Consider the following 19,108-nt stretch of genomic DNA (forward strand, 5'->3'; position numbering starts at 1 on the left):
TATAGGAATCTAATCTTTGACTTATGACCATCTGAAAAGGGATGTGTTGATGTGCATGCACGGTACATAAATACTCAAATATTGTTTATATTACTTAAAGTATTATATTTATTATTCAAAATAATATACAGATTACTCAAAATAGTATAAATATTACTCAGAACAACGAATATATTACTCAAAATAGTTAAAATTAGATATTACTCAGAATGATGTAAATATTACTCAGAATAGTGTACTCATTACTCACAATTAATAATTACTTATAATTAATAGATGTGTACAAATAAGGCATATATTATTCATGGATTATGATATTATTATGTTTCTAACTAAAATGTTAACAATTTAAATATTACTCATATGAGACTTATGCACCGTGCATATTCTTATGCACATCAACCCGACCCATCTGAAAAGGTTCATCTAAAAGAAAATTTACGATTTTTCTATTTTTCTTCATAAAGAGATATTATAAAGATTTTGAATATATTATATTAATTAAAGTTAAGTTATCAATTCAATGGAATATAAAGACAAACACGTCATATTATAAATGCACCTAAGAGACATTTAACCATTATTTTAAATTGAAGATTGACATTTTTAACACTATATAATGATCATATAATTTTCTATTTCTCCAAGTGAACGAGGAAAATATGGCAAAAACACTAAAACTTGTGTATGTTATGATTATTTTTCAATTCATATTTGTCACTGTAACTGAAGGCGTACGTAAGTTCATTTACTGTTTTTTTCTCCCTTAAATTTGTTTAAATGACTTATTTGCTTGCCATTTATAATATTCTTTTTATTTTATCTTATTTATTATTCGACATCACAGGTTTGATAGTATGCTCTGATGATGAAGAATGTTATCAAAATGTAGAGTGTAACACTCCTGAGCTTCCAAAGTGCATATTTGATTTATGTCAATGTGCGTGAGTCATAATTAAGTTCAAAAATAATTTCATGGTGTACTTGTAAGTTCAAAAATAATTTCTATGATTATTTAATCTTCCTTTTTTATACAATTATTTCATACAGTAAAATTTGTATCATTATTATTTATTTATAATAAAATCATTCATCTCAAATTTATCTATGTCTAAATAAATTTCAACTTCACTAGTAAATTTCAACTCATTTAATTTAAATTCAGTTAAATTTTTAATTTGGCGGGTCACTAGCACCATAATACTTAGTTTTTTTTTTTGAAGTGATCAAGACTTATCAAATGATTTAAGATATGAATAAATTTACCTTTGTTGACCTATTTTATTAGTAATTTTTTTTTTAAATGGTTAATTTCATACTACAAATATATTATTAGTAAAAAAAAATTTAAATGGTTAATTTCTATTTTACATATGCAATTTGGTCAAGCTTCTTTACTTCACATTTTTCGTATCATCCAAAAAAGAGTTAAGTATGTTTTTGGTCTCTATAAATATTTGAAATTTTATTTTTAGTCCCTAATAAAAAATGACATATTTTAGTCCCCATAAAATTTTTATGTATACAGTTTTAGTCCCTGCTACTTTTTAAAATTTTGAAAACTGTTTAATTACCCTTAAAATTTTAAATTTTTGAATAATTTTTTTCACACGTCTTTAGAATATTATAAAGTATTTCTTTACCAAATTATAAAATCTTTTAAAATGAGAAGAATTAAATACAAATATTTTTAATTTAAGAAAATAGTGATAAAAGTAATATAAATCTCGACTTAGAAATCAAATTTTAAGTTCATTTTTTTTATAGGAATTTTTTATAACGTTCTAAACATGTTTGTAAAATAACCATTAAAAAATACACATCGGTTTAACTGTAGGGACTAAAACTGCATGCATAATAATTTTGTGGGAACTAAAATATATCATTTTTTAATAGGGAATATTAATAAAATTTGAGATATTTATATGGACCAAAAACATACTTAAACCTTCAAAAAATATCAGACCACAAATAATACATTCGGACGACAGCACGGGTCTCTGACTAATTTATATTTAAAAGTGTTATGGATTTTCCTCACGGTTACGTAGTTGTTCAGTCGGAATAATATTATTGTAGTATACAGATGTTGATATTTTACAAATATTGCTTATTCAAAATATATATATATATATATATATATATATATATATATATATATATATATATATATATATATATATATATATATATATATATATATATATATATATATATATATATATAGGATCAAATGATACCAAGGTGTCAAATCTTAATTTGACACCAAATCTCAATCGTTAGTTGGTTCAGTGGTGATTGGCGCTGAACTTGGTAGGGAGAACCACGGTTCGATCCCCCACAACTGCGTTCGGAAGGGGGCTGGAATCACTTGATGCTAGAACTGACCCCGAACCGGACTAAACTAGTGGTGATAAACAAAAAAAAATAGTACTCGATCAAACGGTTATATAAATAGCCTATTTTTTTGGCAAAAAATGCTATATAAACGTTTTTATTATTTTATCTAATTTAATATGACCGTTTAATCAATTCTTTTATCGGTTGAGATTTGATGTCAAATTAAACTTTGACACCTTAGTGTCATTTGATCATATATATATATATATATATATATATATATATATATATATATATATATATATATATATATATATATATATATATATATATATATGGTAAAGAATTTAAGTATAAATGAACAGATGAATAATATAAGGTGTATCAAAAGTTACAATAAAGATACAATTTTGTTATGGAGGCAAAGTTGTTGGAGAATTAAGAGGTTTCACGATGCAACGATGGACTTGAACTTCTGATGCAGTGGTGGAGAGACTGATCTGTAAAGTTAGTACTATAATGCTCAACTTAGTATATGAGTAAGATGAGCCAATGAAGTTTGAATTTGAAATTTTTTCCCATGAGAATTTCACACTTTCAATTATATAGTTGAGTAGTTGTAACATGAAAATCAATGAAGAAATATATTTTCAATGGCTCCAAAGCTCCTCAAATTCATACTTGAAAATCCCTTGTCGTCATTTTCTCGCATAAATTTCAAAAGCCTAAAAAAGTAGCCTTCCTTTTATATTTAAAGGTGTAAAAAGTGTGTCAAATTTTTGCTCCATCGCGACAACGATAACTTGCGTTGCGATCGTGATACTTTATCAACGCGCCCATGATGAGGCCATTGCAGTCGCGAGAATTCTAATAGATTTTCTTTTTTTTTCTTGCTTTTTCTTCTAAATATTTTTAAGTCCCCAATATTCCTTCACATGGCTATTTTTCTCACTTCTTCGTCAATTTAGCTCATTTTTTACTTGAAATTTCATTGATTTGATAGAAAACACTCGCAAACATTACACAATGACAAAGTATCATCAGTTGCTTGTGGATGTATCTTGGAGTTGGATCTACTATGCTATTCCCTAGGGTAACTCCTAATTTAGAAGGTGATTTGAGCGACTTGTTTCTTTCTCTAGGCCGAGGTTGCTAGCTCTTCCGGAAAACCTAGAACAAATGCCAAACAAAACAAATAGAAGAAGAAAAAGCTACAAGTATAGAAAACATAACAAACCATCACATTACAACTTTAAAAAATTATCCTTAAATAAAGGATCAAGCTAGAGCTCAAGCCAGCTAAACCACCGACATGTGATTAAGTACCACCAAATGAAAAAGGAAGACACACTCACACTCTCAACCTGGCCAAAATCTTGATCCTCTATTGATCAAGCCAAAATATAGGATTCTTAAGTCATTATGAAAAGGTGCATGATTTCTCAATTGATCTCCCCAAAAGTTATTTTCAAGAATAAAAATACTTCTTTCCAGCATATATTTCACGCTTGTTGTATTATCAGAATACAAAGCTTCATTTTGAATCCTCCAAATGGTCCAAACCATAGTAAAATCCCCCTAGACTTTACTTTACCATTTAAAGAATGGAAACTATCAATAAGAATACTAGGATCCTTAGGAAGAACTATCTGCCACCCTCGTCCAACTGAAAATTCCCTACCAGACAATAGTACACAAGTCACAGGTGACAAACAAGTTAGAAGTTTACTCAACGAAAACACCACAAAAGGGACACAATGTAAGACTAAAGTTGACAATCACCTTCCTCTTATATAAGTTCTTTCAAGAGAAAAACCTATAAAGGAGAAGCTTCCAGGAGAAGACAATCACCTTAGAGGGTGCCCAAATATCCCAAATTTTTGGGAGAGACTGTTTGCATGCGGAGGAAGGGTGGCTTGAAAAACATAGAATAGCCAAAATAGAATGGTATGTAGAGGATACAGAGAAAGTACCATACCATGCAAGCTTCTAAACCCATTTATCTCTATCCATGAAAAATTACACCCTTAAATAATTGAGAGGAATTTAACAACAATTGGTTCCTCACACACGAAAAAAGGCCTCATTCACCTGAAATCCCAAATTAAGGTATTATCAACCCACCTACTAACCTCTCTCACACCCCTTCAAGATAAATCATTAAATGTAAGCAACCTAGGGAACCTATCCTTAAGAGGTATAGTCTTGATTCAAGGGTCTATCCAAAAAGACGTTTGAATTCCTGACCCGACCTTCCTACTGATACCATCCATGAACCAGTTATAAGGGTCTTTCTATTTTGAGCCAAGAAGTGAAATTATTTTCCACCAGGATGAGGAGTTATAGAAACCGGAATCTCTATCACTCCTTAAATAAGAAACAATAGCGGCACCATAATGGGCGACAAGGACATCCCTCCAAAGACCAAAAATACCCGTGATAAGATGCTATTTCCACTTAGACAAAATAGCTAAATTAACCAGGGGAATATATCTAACCTCCAAACCAACTTTAATTTTATGCTCACACATATAAGTCCAACTAATCTAAGATTTTAGAATCTTCCTTAGAACCTCTCCATAGCAACCTTATTTGGATATGAATTATTTTCATCCATACCTTTACATGAATTTTCTTAAAAGACTGGAAGAAAATAGAAATAACATTAAGAACATAATTAAGAAAAACCACTCCCCCAAGATAACATACATGTGCTTCCTAGAAATAAACCTCTTAGATAACATATTAAAAAAGAGGATCCCAAGTGACTTATGAAGGATAGAAAAACACTTAGAAAGGGGGGTTTGAATAAGTGTGACTTTAAAAACTCTTAAGATAAAAACAATTGCACAAAGATTTTTATCCTGGTTCGTTGTTAATGAAACTACTCCAGGCCACCCCCTTAGAGTGATTTACCTCACCTAAGGATTTAATCCACTAATCAACCTTGATTACAATGGTTTTCCACTTAGATACCCTCTAAATCTTCTAGAGTATTCTGATCACACCTTGATCACTCTAGGAACCTTTTACAAATAAATGTAAAACAAATTCTTACAAAAGTATTACAATGCTTATTAATAAGCTATAATCACAACTGTGATATTTCTCTTAAGTTCTAAGCTTAAATCTCACTAAGATATTATAAATGAAGCGAGGTTGAAGATGAAGTTTGAGAGCTTTTGAATTTGACAGCGTTTCTGTATTTTTGCGCAAGAGTTGTGTATTCAGTTTCTCATCAGAACTTCTATTTATAGGCGTTTTGAGAAGATGACCGTTGGGAGCATTTAATGCGTTGCGTGATCCGTACAGCATTGCATTTAATGTTTCACTCTTTTGTCAACTACCTCGAGCCTTGCTTTTCTTGCTTTAACTGACTTTGCCTTTAATAGCTTCTGACGTTCCTTTTGTCAGTCGGCGTAGCCTGTCATCTTGTACTTGCTTCTTATCTGATCTTTGTAGATACAACATTTGAATATCAGAGTCATTCAGCTTGGTGCAGAGCATCTTCTTGTCTTCTGATTTTGAAGTGCTTCTAGCGTGATACCATAAGAATTTCAGTGCTTCTGCTTCTGAACTCAAGTTCTTCTGATGCTTCAATAGACCATGTTTTGATTCTGTTTGACCATCTTCTGATGTCTTGCGAGAGCATGTTATGATGTTGCATACTTGAACCTTCTGAGTCAGTGCTTCTTGCGCTGAATTGTGCATACTCTTTATATATTTCCTGAAATGGAAAATGCATAGGATTAGAGTACACCACATTGTCTTATACAAAATGCATATATAATGTTATCATCAAAACTAAGAACATTGATCAGAACAATTCTTGTTCTAACAACTTCCCGACTTGAAATTTTACCAACAAAAGCCCATGTATTTAAAAGGAAGGGTCTCAATTCTACATTGAAGAAAGTCATCAATAGTACCAAAAAAAAATAAACTCCACATTCACTCCTATTATGACTGTAACACCCTTCTAACCTAAACATATTTCGCATGTATTTTACGAAAATAACAATTCAATTAAAACCACAAGGGCGTCACATCTTTATATAAAATCTTATAATAAACAGTCTTGTTCCATAACACGGGTTGCAAAAACAATCAAATATGATATTTCTTTACCATCAACACATAGTGCATCACATATCGCAGAGGAATTCATAGTTCAAAATACCTTTATTAAAATAAATACTTCATTAAAATTCATCACACTTTATCATCCAGGAAATCATACTTCAAAAATAGTCTAAGTACCACAAACGGTAATTCAAAGGCCGTCAAATAAAAACAAAGAACATAATAGTTCCAAAAAAACGATCCCAACCTTGATGTTACGTATCAGAGCAAGACTCACTAAACTCAACAGAGACTAAATGAGCGCACTCTGAAGCTTTCCTCTAAGCTTCCTGCACTAATCTTGATCACCTGCAAGTTATCCACGTTTCGAGGCAACATTTTCAAGCAAAAAGGGTGAGTAAATATTAATCATTATAGAAAGCATAATTAATAGATATAGTTGTCATGACATAGGAACAAAAACAACATCATGGCATCATTTACTACATCTATAGTATAGCGACAATCACTAATCCCTCCCATCAAAGAACCACAATTCAAGAATTCATCAAACATATCACTTAATTCAAATATGGTGCAATGCCACAAATAATGAAATACAACTTATTAAGACTCATGCATGTGGTACCGAAACATCACTAATGACTTAGTCATCGTCATCTCCAAAGATCCCCACAAATAGCATCGATTCTCGCTTGGAACTAGAGCACATCACAATTTTTGCACTTATTCCACACTATGGGATTAAGTCCATCACTAGACCAAATGTCCTACAACACTTCATTGGATTCATCATCCTACAAAACATCACTGAACTATCGTCCTACAAAATTCTATAAAAGCATGATTTGTTCGGGTTCGAAGCTAAACTCGTAAAAAGCTTAGGTTTGGGATTGAAATTCTGGTATGACAGAACCCGGATGTCATGTCTGATGCCATGACATCTAGTCTGTTAGAAAAGCTGCATTGATAAAATAGGATCATCTTAAATTTTGGTTCAACACTTGAATGCTAACAGATCATAATATTTCTGGAACCATATATGCATAATGATAACACAGTTATCTCATGCATGCTTTGATTTGGAGTGGTTCAATACAGCCACAAGCTTTGGGAGTAATCCCTAATGTCGTATTTGATGTTATGACATCCATAACTGAACAGATTAATAAATTAGTGCAAAAAATAAATAACACAATGAATTGTTTACATAGTTCGGATTCATAATCCTACTTTGGGGGCTACCAAGCCAAGGACAAGTCCACTAAATAGAATCAATTCATAGACCCTCAGTAAACCACTAGTTTACGATCTAATCACTTAATACTACCCGTGATATACTTCTACCTAAGACTCACCTAGGTATGAGGCATCCCTCAAATCCCTTCAATCACAAACAGTGATAACATCAACTAAGAAACTGAAGACACACTTCAAAACAAACAACTTGATCTTGCTTAACAACTTTGATCAAGTAACAAATCACTCAACTCTTACCTACAGGATTTAAATGAGGACAATACTTCTCTTACCTACAAATTTTGAGAAGGACATGGCAGCCATCCCACAACTCGGGTGATCTACCTTAACAAACCCTAATGATTACATCTTTTCAATACTCGGCTTGCTTCTTAAACTACGTTATAAAGCTTCCTATTTATAACCTATTCCCAACTGGACTTGGGCCTTCAATCACAACCTTATTATTTGTTGTTACAAAACAACAGAAAACTTCTACTAAAAGAAAAGTCTCTAATCATAAGTTTTCTAAATTGTCTCCATAATTAGGAACTACATACTCTTCAATATTCTGACTTGATTCTCTTGACCTTTAAATCTGCGTCACATATGATTGCATAATATTCCATAGAATATTCTGCATCTGTTGAGTACATACTGAATCTTCATATTCCAGCTCAGTAGGCGCGATGCCATGAGTTTCTGCATATGACATCTCATAAGACATCTTGTCACATAGCATGTTTTAACATTCCATAGAACATCTTGCTGTTGTACCTGTTTTGTACATGTTTATAATTGAAAGTTCTATACATCCTATTACATATTGCTGCTAATACATTTTAGCCAAACATAAATGCCAATCACATAATTCAGAGAATTAACAAGGATTTAAGTGATAAAGTCTCTTGTTTAGGTTTGAGATCAGCCCACGGTAAAATCTCATAGTTTCTTAGTTAGCCAGTGATAAAAACCAAGTTTAGGTTAAATCCTAACCTAGTGTTAAAAGCTTATTTCAGTTTGAGATCATCCCGGTGGTAAAATCTCACAGGTTATTAGTTAGCCCGGTAAAAAACCAAGGTTTAGGTTCGAGAGATCATCCCAATGTCAAAAGCTCCCAAGGTTTGTTTAGAAGCATGGATACTAACTGCTCTAAGATTCTTGTGGAAAGAGGACTGGCCACTTCAATACATTGTTGGGAAGAAAGAGTCACCGCTTCACTCCTCAGTTTATTTTTTGGTTTGAAGTTAGTCATAAAATTCACTTTCCTTGTAAAAGGGGTTCATGAATTATACCTACTAAAAGCTCTCAAATTTATTGGATACTCTCAACAACAATTATTGAGGAGAGGATTAGGTTTTTTTCTCTTTTGACTGAATCTGTATAATTTCTAACATCTTCTCTCTTCCCTTAACTTTTTATATTCCCGCTTTTTATCCTCCACATTTTTATTTTCTACGGCATAAAATCAAAACTTTTCTAAAATGTTTTTAAACTCTAATTTTAATCCTAAAAGTTTTTCAAATCCAAGTATTTATGAAACACACAATTCAACCCCTCTTATGTGTGAAGTCACAAGTCCAACAAGCATTCATCCTACTGCTAGTCTTAACTGAAACATGGAAGAAACGAGATTTATAATCACCTTCCTTTAGCAATTTAGATTTGGATCTTTGAAAAAATTGAGAAACTTTATTCCTTAACAAAGACCAAATTTATGCATTGTTACTAGAACGAGCTTGAATTTATTCCTTAGAAAGAGACCACTGTTCAATCACTTCATCCAACTTCCTAACTTCCTCCCTTAAAGAATAAATATGAATCTCTGAGTCTCCAAAAGCATACTTATTCCAACATTTCAACATAATTTTAAGGGCTTTGAAATTCTTCTTCTTCTTCTTCTTATTCTTCTTCTTCTTCTTTTGCCCTCCCATATTCAAGACAATTGGCTTCAACATGATCTCCTCATATCCTAGGGTTCTCAACTGTTCAAGAAGGCTCAGGGTTCCATCAAGTAGAGCCTCTCCTAAGTAATATGACTTAGATTAGGGTTTTGGGTTAATCAAAGGAAATTGGATTTCTAATGCCTCAAGTGGATGTCATGGTGTCTCATATGATTCAAAGTATCCTCATATCAAGTTTCAAGCCTTGAATCACAAGGTTGCTCAGTCAATGGCTCAAATGACCAACAATCGACTAGTTTGACCTAAAAGTCAACTACAGTCAACATACAGTCAAAAGTCAAGATTTTTGATCAACATAAATATTATGAGGTCACATTCATCATTTGATTAAGGGTTGATCATGATTCATTAAGAAGATCTCAGGAATCAACAAAAGTCAAAGGTTCTAAGTAAGGATTTTTGAACTAAAAGCCAACTAAACTTTGACCAGCCATAACTTTCACATGCTTTACCATAAATTTCCCAACCAAAGCTCATTTGGAAGGAAATTTAATTATCTACAACTTTGTCTCTCTAAAGACTTGGCCAAAAATGCTTCATTTGAAAGATATGGGTCAAAACATTACATGTCCTCTTATAGGTCAACAAAAAGCCATTTTTGTTAGGAGTCATATCTTCAAAATAAAATCTCCAAATGCAAAAAATGTTCCAAAGTAGGTTGTAAAGGACATCTTGGGCTTTCCAAAAAGTACATGATCCTTTTCATAGGATAAAAATTAAATGAGTTATGATTGTCAGAAGTTGGGGAAATTTGTGAAAAGGCTTGAAACCCTAATTGGCAAAATTCAATTTTTTTAGTATTGGGCCTTGGGTTTTGGACTTCCCACGTGACTTTAAGCTCAAAAGATTCCCATTGGTCAAATATTATTTGTTTCATGATTTTATTTTATTTATATTTGTTTTTATTCATTTAAATTCAATATAAAATCAAATAAAATTATAAATAAATAAAAAGATCATATAATTGATGTCCAAATATCTTGATCAAATTTCAATCAGTCCAAGGGCCAATAAAACGTGAGAAATATGCATGAAATAGAATGGAGCTCAAATTAGAAAGATTTAGTGCAAAAATCAGATCAAATTTTCTCATGATTAAAGATTGATTCCTATCCAAAATCATTAACCTAATTTCACCCTCTATATATTCTCACATCACTCAACATGTAGGGAAAGGAGATCCTGGCCTCCAAAACCCTAATCATTCTCTCAAAAATTCCATAAAAGAGGACACGAGCAAACAAGGTTTTTAGCTTCATTCAAAACAAAGAAAACACTCCATTCTCTTCTGGAGACATCAAAGAGTAAGTAAGAACCAAAAAACAGGTCCCATACAACATAAACACACAAACCTCATTGTTCATAATTTTTTATGGTTCTTGATTTTTGATTGTATATATCTTGATGTTTTTGTGAATGCAAGGTGTGTTTTAAGTGATGACAAAACTTGCTATGAAAGGTTGGATGTGCCTCAAGTCAACCATGCAAGATGGGAAACTTCAAATAGACTCAAAGCAAGCAAAATTGAAAGTTCCAGGTTCACAGGTCAACCTATACAAGGTGTGAGTCGACTCAAACAGTGAAAGAGTCAGTTTCCTAACATTTTGAAGTCCTCAAGTCGACCTCCAAAATTCACAGGTCGACGCATGAAGCTTTGGGTGAACCTCGGGTTTGATCAGGTCGACGCATTCTGGGTTGCATGTTGGGATAACATGCGTTGACGCATGGCCCTGTTTGGGTCGACGCATGGAGAATTGAGGAAACCTCGGGTTTGAACAGGTCGACCCTTAGGTCGACCCTTGCAAGTAATAGGTCGACGCATCAAAAGCACAGGTCGACGCATGCATGCTATTTTGGCAAACTGATGGAACCACGGGTTTGAACAGGTCGAGTTCCCCCATTCCACAGGTCGACCTGTCGCCCCAAAACTCAGAATTTCTGCTGCTAGTGTTGCTGTTGCTGCTCTTTGTATAAAACAAAATCATTTTGGTTTGGTAAAATTAACAAGAAAAGTGAAAGATAGACACAAGGCTCTTATCATCTTCAACCTCTCAATCCTTAATTCATAACTACACATAACAATTTTTGTGAATCATGGTGAGAAGCCTGGGTTGATAACGTTCGACGGTAGATTCAGTTCTTGTTCGAGTTAAGAGATTGTGGGTTTTTCTTGAATAAAACCTTAGGGTTTTGTCCTCCAAGATCAAGTGTGATTTGGGGGTTTTTGACGATCGCTTGGCTTCACCAATATCCGACTGTCCTTAAGGGTTTGAGGGATTCGATATTCGCTCAACAAGCTAGCATCAACTGGAGAATAGAGGAGAAAGGATCGGGGTCGAGATTCATCAGGATCATCGACAAATCACTTGGTTCTACTTGAATCAAGGGAAGATAAGTGTTTAGATTCAATTTTACTGCACTATTGTATTTGGTAATCGGTAAACCTTTTCTTGTTAAGACCATTTGCATTTAATACATACTATCCTAATTCCAATTGGAGTTAGGGGCAGACGTACCCTACGCGAAGACGACAAGGGGAACTGCCTAAACAAATATCGTGTTCTCTATTGTCTTTTGCTTTATCTTTTCATATTTGTCTGTGGTAAAATCTATACTTGATCAACAATTGAAACTTGGTGAAAAACACTCACCAAGTGTTTGATAAAATTTCAGATTCAATTTTTTGTTCAATTTTTGTGAAACAGTTAATTGGGAGTGATTACCTATTGTGTATAGATTAACAAGTTGATAATTCCGTTGAAGTACGAGATTTCATTTCATTATTTTCACCCGGTTTTGTTCACACATATCCGGCATCCGATAACTAGATCGTTCTAGACGATTCGTTTGATTCCAGGGCATCACGTTTTTCAAACACTAATATTTCATAAAAATTGAAAAAGGTGGTCTATTCACCCCCTCTAGACCAGTTATACCGTCTAACATTTTTGACACGGTTTGATGGTTTCTCTGAGTTTATAGCACGTATTAGGAATGTTTGGAATCCTTAGATCGAAGCTTCGACGCATGAATCACAAAACACCATTGTTAAAGAAAGCTCGAGGTCCTCCATCAGGTTCATAGTTCCAGAACGTTTCAGCCCAAACGAATATCATATTCGTGATTAGGGGATATTTTTAATGTAATTTGGGCATTTGGTTTTCTCTTTTGATGATGATTTTGCAGGTTTAAAATTCTGGAAATTTTGCTACGAAACTTGGTAATAGGATTCACTGCTAATTCACATGAAAATCGTAGCAACATACTTGGTGAAGGTGATGAATAGTGGCGTTGAAATGCTGACCACACGTGGAGCTCTTCCATTGGCTGGTCAGCAGAATCAGACTCTCTCCCCACTTGCGATTGGTTGCAACAAGATAACGTGGGTCCCGCCATTGACTTGCGTTTGAAACTACCCGGAAACATGGGATCAGTTATCATCGTACGACTGCGATTACATATCACTTAAAATGCGCAACACAGTTGGCTGGAGGGGAAGGCTTGCAACCATGAAAGCTTAGGCTCGAATCCTGGTGAACCCACTTTTTTTTTTATTTTGCTTTTCTTTCCACTTTTCCTTTTATTTCTTTAAATTCAACTAATTAGTTTTAATATTAAAATTAACCAAGTAACTAATAATCAACCATTAAGCCATTAACCATTATAATTAGCACTTTAAATTAATTTTTTCTTAAACTAATTATAATTTAACTTAGAATTAGGATTTTAATTTAATTTTCTTTCATCAAAAATCAACAAAAAATACATATTTATTTTCTTTTAATTTGATTAATCATTTAACCTAAATTTTAGTTAACTTAATAAATTAGGACTTAGACTAATGTTAGGGTGAAGTTGATTAAACATTAGGTTTAGTTAATTAGGCAAATTGGAACTAATTTTAATTTAATAATTACTTAGGTGTCCACTTTAAACGTAACCCTAATTTATTTTAACCCTAATTTCAGTCCTTCTTCCAATCTTCGTCCACCTCTCAAATTCTCGATTTTTTATCGCAATGTTTACTTATTGTTTACTATTTTATTTTTATTTAAAATTCTAGAAATTGATGTATAGGTCACAAGGATATTTTTTTGTAATAGCTTAGGTTTATTTTCTCGCACATTTACTTTTCCGCACCCCTAATTATGTAATTGCCCCAAAGCCATGTAATAGCGTAGGACATTTAATTTCCGCACTTTATTTTCCTACAAATATTAAACTGATTAGATGTATGCTAACTAGGATTTGTATGGCAAAAATAAAAGAAATCTTAGAATTACCCTAACTCAAAGATAAATATCTAAATTAAATGCACTCTTTTCACACACTCACCTTTAGGGTAACCCTCTCTTCGTTGCCTTTCGATTATATGGTCAAGCCCCTCGAACGTAGGGATGTCTTAGCAAGGTTGCCTCCGATTAATATCATTATAGTCCCTTCGAGTTTCCTACGATAAAATGATGATCGTCCCTTCGAATGCTAAGACATCCTTACACGTTGCCTTCTATGACCATTCGATGGCCCTTCGTTTGTCCCTTCACAACCAATGTACAGGACTACCTACCCACAAATGGTATGGATAGTCCTATCGCTCAAGGAAATCCTTTAAAATAGGAAAGACCTTACGAATTAAGGGTAGGTAGCTCGTAAGTGCTTTCTCACAACCAATCCAAGTTTTCAAATACTCTTTACACCTCAAGTTTTCAAAACAACTTCAAACCAATACTTTGTATTTATCCGTACATGGATCATTATAAAGTAAAAGCTTTTTTCAAGCATCTTTCTCAAAATATTTTAAATATAAATACTTTGTATATGTTCGAATGATGAATCATTACAAAGTTAACTCTTTTACAAAATGTTTTTCTAAACACACACTACACTTTCAACAAATCAAACAAAAACAAGTGAGCTAAGAAATTAAGAGCCCATTGATAACCATGGATACAAAGGGTGCTAATACCTTCCCTTTGTATAACCTACCCCCCAAACTCAAAATCTTTTAAAGGTCTTTCCTGTTCTTTTTGCCTTTCCTAATTGGATAAAATAAAAGTCGATGGCAACTCTTGCTTACCTGAACATGTTTTGTGAAATAAAAAAACAAAAAACCAGTTCTCCCACTGTGTTACAACTCCGATCCTCTTTTACCAAATTATGTTGCACGTTAAGCATATGAAATAATAGCTTTAGAGTTGATACCTCATTCCTATACTTTTACCAATATTGGAAAACCTCAATGTGTGAATAACTAACCTATACAGTTGGAAAGGAGAAAATTTTAGGTGGTTTAAACCTCTACTTCGAAGTCTTTGAATGGGAGATTGAACCCCGTCTTAAAGAACATAAATTTCATGAAAAGGAATCGAACACCTACCGAAAGAGTTGCATAACCTTTTATCAGGCTCTCTATGGGAAATCAACCAGCCGGAAGATGGGGGAAACTTCCCACTGAGCATTTTATAATCCACATACCTCATTAAAAATAGAAGTCGTCCCTAAAACATCCATATCCACCCAATGGTACTGATCAATTTTGAAGGAAGCTCAAGACCTTGTTGTTCACTCCAAATCATTTCCTACTCACTGTTAACAAACAAAAAATCATGACTTTGAGTTCTAGAGCGTGCCTAGGATTCAAGATAATGTCTAACTTTTCCAACACTAGGTTCATAGCCATTCAGAGTCCTAAAGGATTGCATGTAGGGGCGGGAACTCGAGTCACCCTAACAGTTTACCATGGATATTGGGGGAAGGCGAAACCACAATCACCCTCTCAAATGTCAAGCCTGATTAGATTAACTTCCTTATTTTCCTCTATTGTCCCATACTCTTCCTCTATGGACCCCTCTAAGTCTTCATCATTTTGAGAAACCCCATATTTATCACCACCATCATTAAAATTTCTCGTAGATTCAAAACTATCACTAATCTCTATAAAATTCATAAATGGATGTACCACTGCTAAAGGAGACACTTCCAATACCTCAGGGTCAATCACTTCCAATACCTTGATAAAGACATAGATAAATAATTTAATAATATTTTTAACGTTACAAGAACATACAAAATTACATTGATAAAGACAAATATACAACATATTAAATAAAGGCTTAATTCATCTTTTTGTCCCTTAACTTAATTAATTGTTTCGCTTTGGTCCCTTAATTAAAAAGTGTTACAATATAGTCCCGTAAAGCTCTTCCTTCAGCCTATTAAGTCCCTTCTATTAAGTTTTCTAAAAAAATGTTAAAAAACGCATACGTGGCAATTCTAATGCTTTTTAAAATCATACATTTTTTTTTTGCTTTTTCTAATTTTATTAAGCCAATTATTTTAATTTAAATTATGAAAAACATTTCCAACTTTAGAAATACCATTTTCAACTTTTCACTTACCTACACAAGCTCACTCTTGTCTGAAACTCGTCACATACGAACCCTAACACAATGTTCGTTTCCATACTCTTCATTTTCATACTTTCACCATTGTTCATTTCCAGTTTTCTTCTAAGGTACAATTATCTATTTAACCTTCTTTAAAAAAGCAAACATTTTTTTGTCTCCACCTTCTTCAAAGACTGATTTATTCATTATTGCATCCTATTAGGTCATGACTAATTGGTTTTGGTGTGTGGTCCATCATGTGGGTGTGTTTGTTGAGTTTTAGTAATTAGGTTAGAAGGGATTATATGAGGTTTGGGAAGTAAACCCTGATTACTAGAGTTATTTTGAGGTTCTGAGTGGTATAACGAATTTAGGGTACCTAAAAGTGAAGAGTTTTTGGTATTATAATGCAATGGATATTAATGAGCTAGTTTTGTTAGAATATGTGGAAGGAACAAATAAAATGAAAAACATAGCACTGATTAATCAGGTTGTGCACGTATATGTCATTCATCCACTCTCACAACCTGATTATATAGAACAACCAATACTCTCTCTAGAAATTAATGTAGGATCCTATGAAAAAGATGAAGAATGTGAGGTAAGAGAAAAGGATAATTTGAAGGATTTGAATAGTTCACAAAAGGATAATTTGGATGATTTGAATAATGGTGTAAACGATACTTTTGAAGATTTGAATGATCTTAATGACAAGTTTGATGAAGGAGGGACCACTGGTGTAAAAGATGCAGTTGACAAAGAAGACTCGTGTGAGAATGTTAATTTGGAGGGGACTACAAAGGGCATTGACCAAGAAGATTCATTTGAGGGTGTTAATTTGGAGGGGACCACTGAGGGTATTGACCAAGAAGGTTCATTGAGGATGTTACTTTGGAGGGGACCACTGATTATTTGGTAAGTGTTCAAGAAGCTAAAATATTGGACGGTACACCTTATATGGTACATGTTGAAGAAGATCAAGTAGTTTAGGGACTAATCTGTAATGAAGAAAAATATGAGGGACTGGAATGTAACCAAAAAGATAATGGTGGTAGTGAAGAAAATTCTTTAAATGTGAACTTTGAAAATTCAGATGATGATAATGATATAGGAATTAGTGAAGAGATTGTAGTTGATAATGAGGATGGCATATCAAAAGACAAAGGAAAGGGGAAGGGCAAAGCAAAGTGTAAAAGAAAGGGGAAGAGAAAATCAAAAGGTAAAAGGAAGGGAAAATCCAAGGTTGGGAGACTAGGGATACAAAGGGAAGTGGGAGAAGCAGTTGAAGGTAGTGATTCACTTGATGATGTGAATGATGGTGCGGTTCCAAAGGAAATTTTTAGAGGATTGAGTGACATTGAGGAATCTGATAGTGATGAGTTACCTCTAGAGTAAGATAGTGAAGATGATGAGATTTTAAAGTGATTTTCAAACATTCAAGCTTCCAAAAAAAATGGAGGATTACAAGTGGGAATTAGATATGTATTTTGCTACAAATGAGGACTTTGAAGAGGAAATTAGAACATATGTTATTCATTCTAGTCGAAACCTCAAATTTTAAAAAATAATAACAAGAGGATGTGATTCATATTCAAGAAAGGTTGTCCATGGGAGTCATACTATGCAAAAATTCAAGATAAAGAGACTTGGAAGTTGATCAAAAATTTGACAAGCACACATGTAGTAGAGATTTTAAGGTTAGATTCCTTAATTCCAAGTGGTTGGTCAAAAAGACTCAAAGTAGTGTAAGAGAGAATCCGAATTTGAAGTTGACTGATATAATGGAGAAAACAAAACAAAAGTGGAATGTAGGGATCAATATGACACTTGCATATAGATCAAAGATAGATTTTTCAAGTGCTGACCTATTATAGTATTGGATGGGTGTTTCTTAAAGGGATATTATGGTGGACAGATACTAACAACCATTGTGAGGGACCCAAATTACCAAATATTTCTAATAGCATTTTCTGTTGTTGAGGGTGAAACCAAAAATTCATGAAGTTGCTTTTTGGAGCTGTTGACATCTGATTTGGGAGGTGTCAGATTATGTAAGACTTATATATTTATAAGGAGGAGTGCTAGGAACACTTTTTTTTAACACTCTCTCCAACACTCACTCTCTTATTGGATGAAACACACGTGGGTCCCTTACTTTAGAAATGGATCCCACATGAAGTAGTAAGACCCACATGTGTTTCAACCAATAAAAAAGTGAGTGGTAGAGAGAATGTTGAAAATAGAGTGTTGTTAGCATTACTCTATTTATAAGTGATCAACAAAGGTGTAACACCCGAAAATTTATTTAATTATTTAAATAAATTATTCAAGGATTTAATATGGAAATTCGATCGAAGTTGAATTTATTAGGGATATGATAAGACGAGGAATTGGATTATTTAGTTGGTTAATCGAAGAATTTTTAAAGTTTGATTTTTGGTTGAAGAAAATAATATTAGTAATAATATTATTTAATTGGGTTCAGTTGTATGTGTGTTAAATAACAAAGAAGGAGGTGTAAATAATAGGCCCATTAAGAGTTATGAGGAAATATTATTATTTGGTTTATTGGATTAATAAAAAGGATATATGGAATTAGGTTTTTATGGAAAATAAGGTTTTGGCTTTTTGGAAGAATAGATCGTGAAACGAAGTTGCCGATAAAGAGGAACGAGGCTTTGGCAGTGGAGGAATTGATCGTGGATTTTGGGAAAAAGGCAAAGGCTTGCACTCAATCGGATATTAGAGGCGATCTCCAATCCAAGGTAAGGGTGGGGTTCGACTGATATAACCGATTGTATGATGGTTGTTATGTGGGACTTGGATTGATATCATTGCTACTGTGAGTGTGTTGATTGTTGTGAATAATCTTCCAAAAATATTGATGAAATTAATTATTGTCAATGAATTGATTGTTGAAAATTACCCTACATTGATGTGGTATAATTTAATGTTGTTGCGATAATGCGTGGTATTGGTTGGATTTATAAAACTGTTAATTGAAAGTAATTTGGGTAGCAGAAGATTTCAGAAGCCTGCATGAAAATCACACTAAGACGAATGTCTCGGAACTCGTGACGATCGGCACACAAAGTG

At 33.3% G+C, this 19,108-nt stretch overlaps 1 long non-coding RNA gene across 1 annotated transcript; it reads left to right on the top strand.

Moving 5' to 3' along the window:
- The first annotated feature begins 604 nt into the window (after positions 1–604).
- Positions 605–1,104, top strand: LOC131599023 (uncharacterized). The gene is made up of 2 exons (XR_009282494.1): positions 605–738; positions 848–1,104. It is a non-coding gene; the product is annotated as an uncharacterized LOC131599023 (long non-coding RNA).
- Positions 1,105–19,108: the final 18,004 nt, after the last annotated feature.

This window comes from Vicia villosa, linkage group LG4 (genome assembly GCF_029867415.1).
Source record: "Vicia villosa cultivar HV-30 ecotype Madison, WI linkage group LG4, Vvil1.0, whole genome shotgun sequence".
Taxonomy (NCBI): domain Eukaryota; kingdom Viridiplantae; phylum Streptophyta; class Magnoliopsida; order Fabales; family Fabaceae; genus Vicia; species Vicia villosa.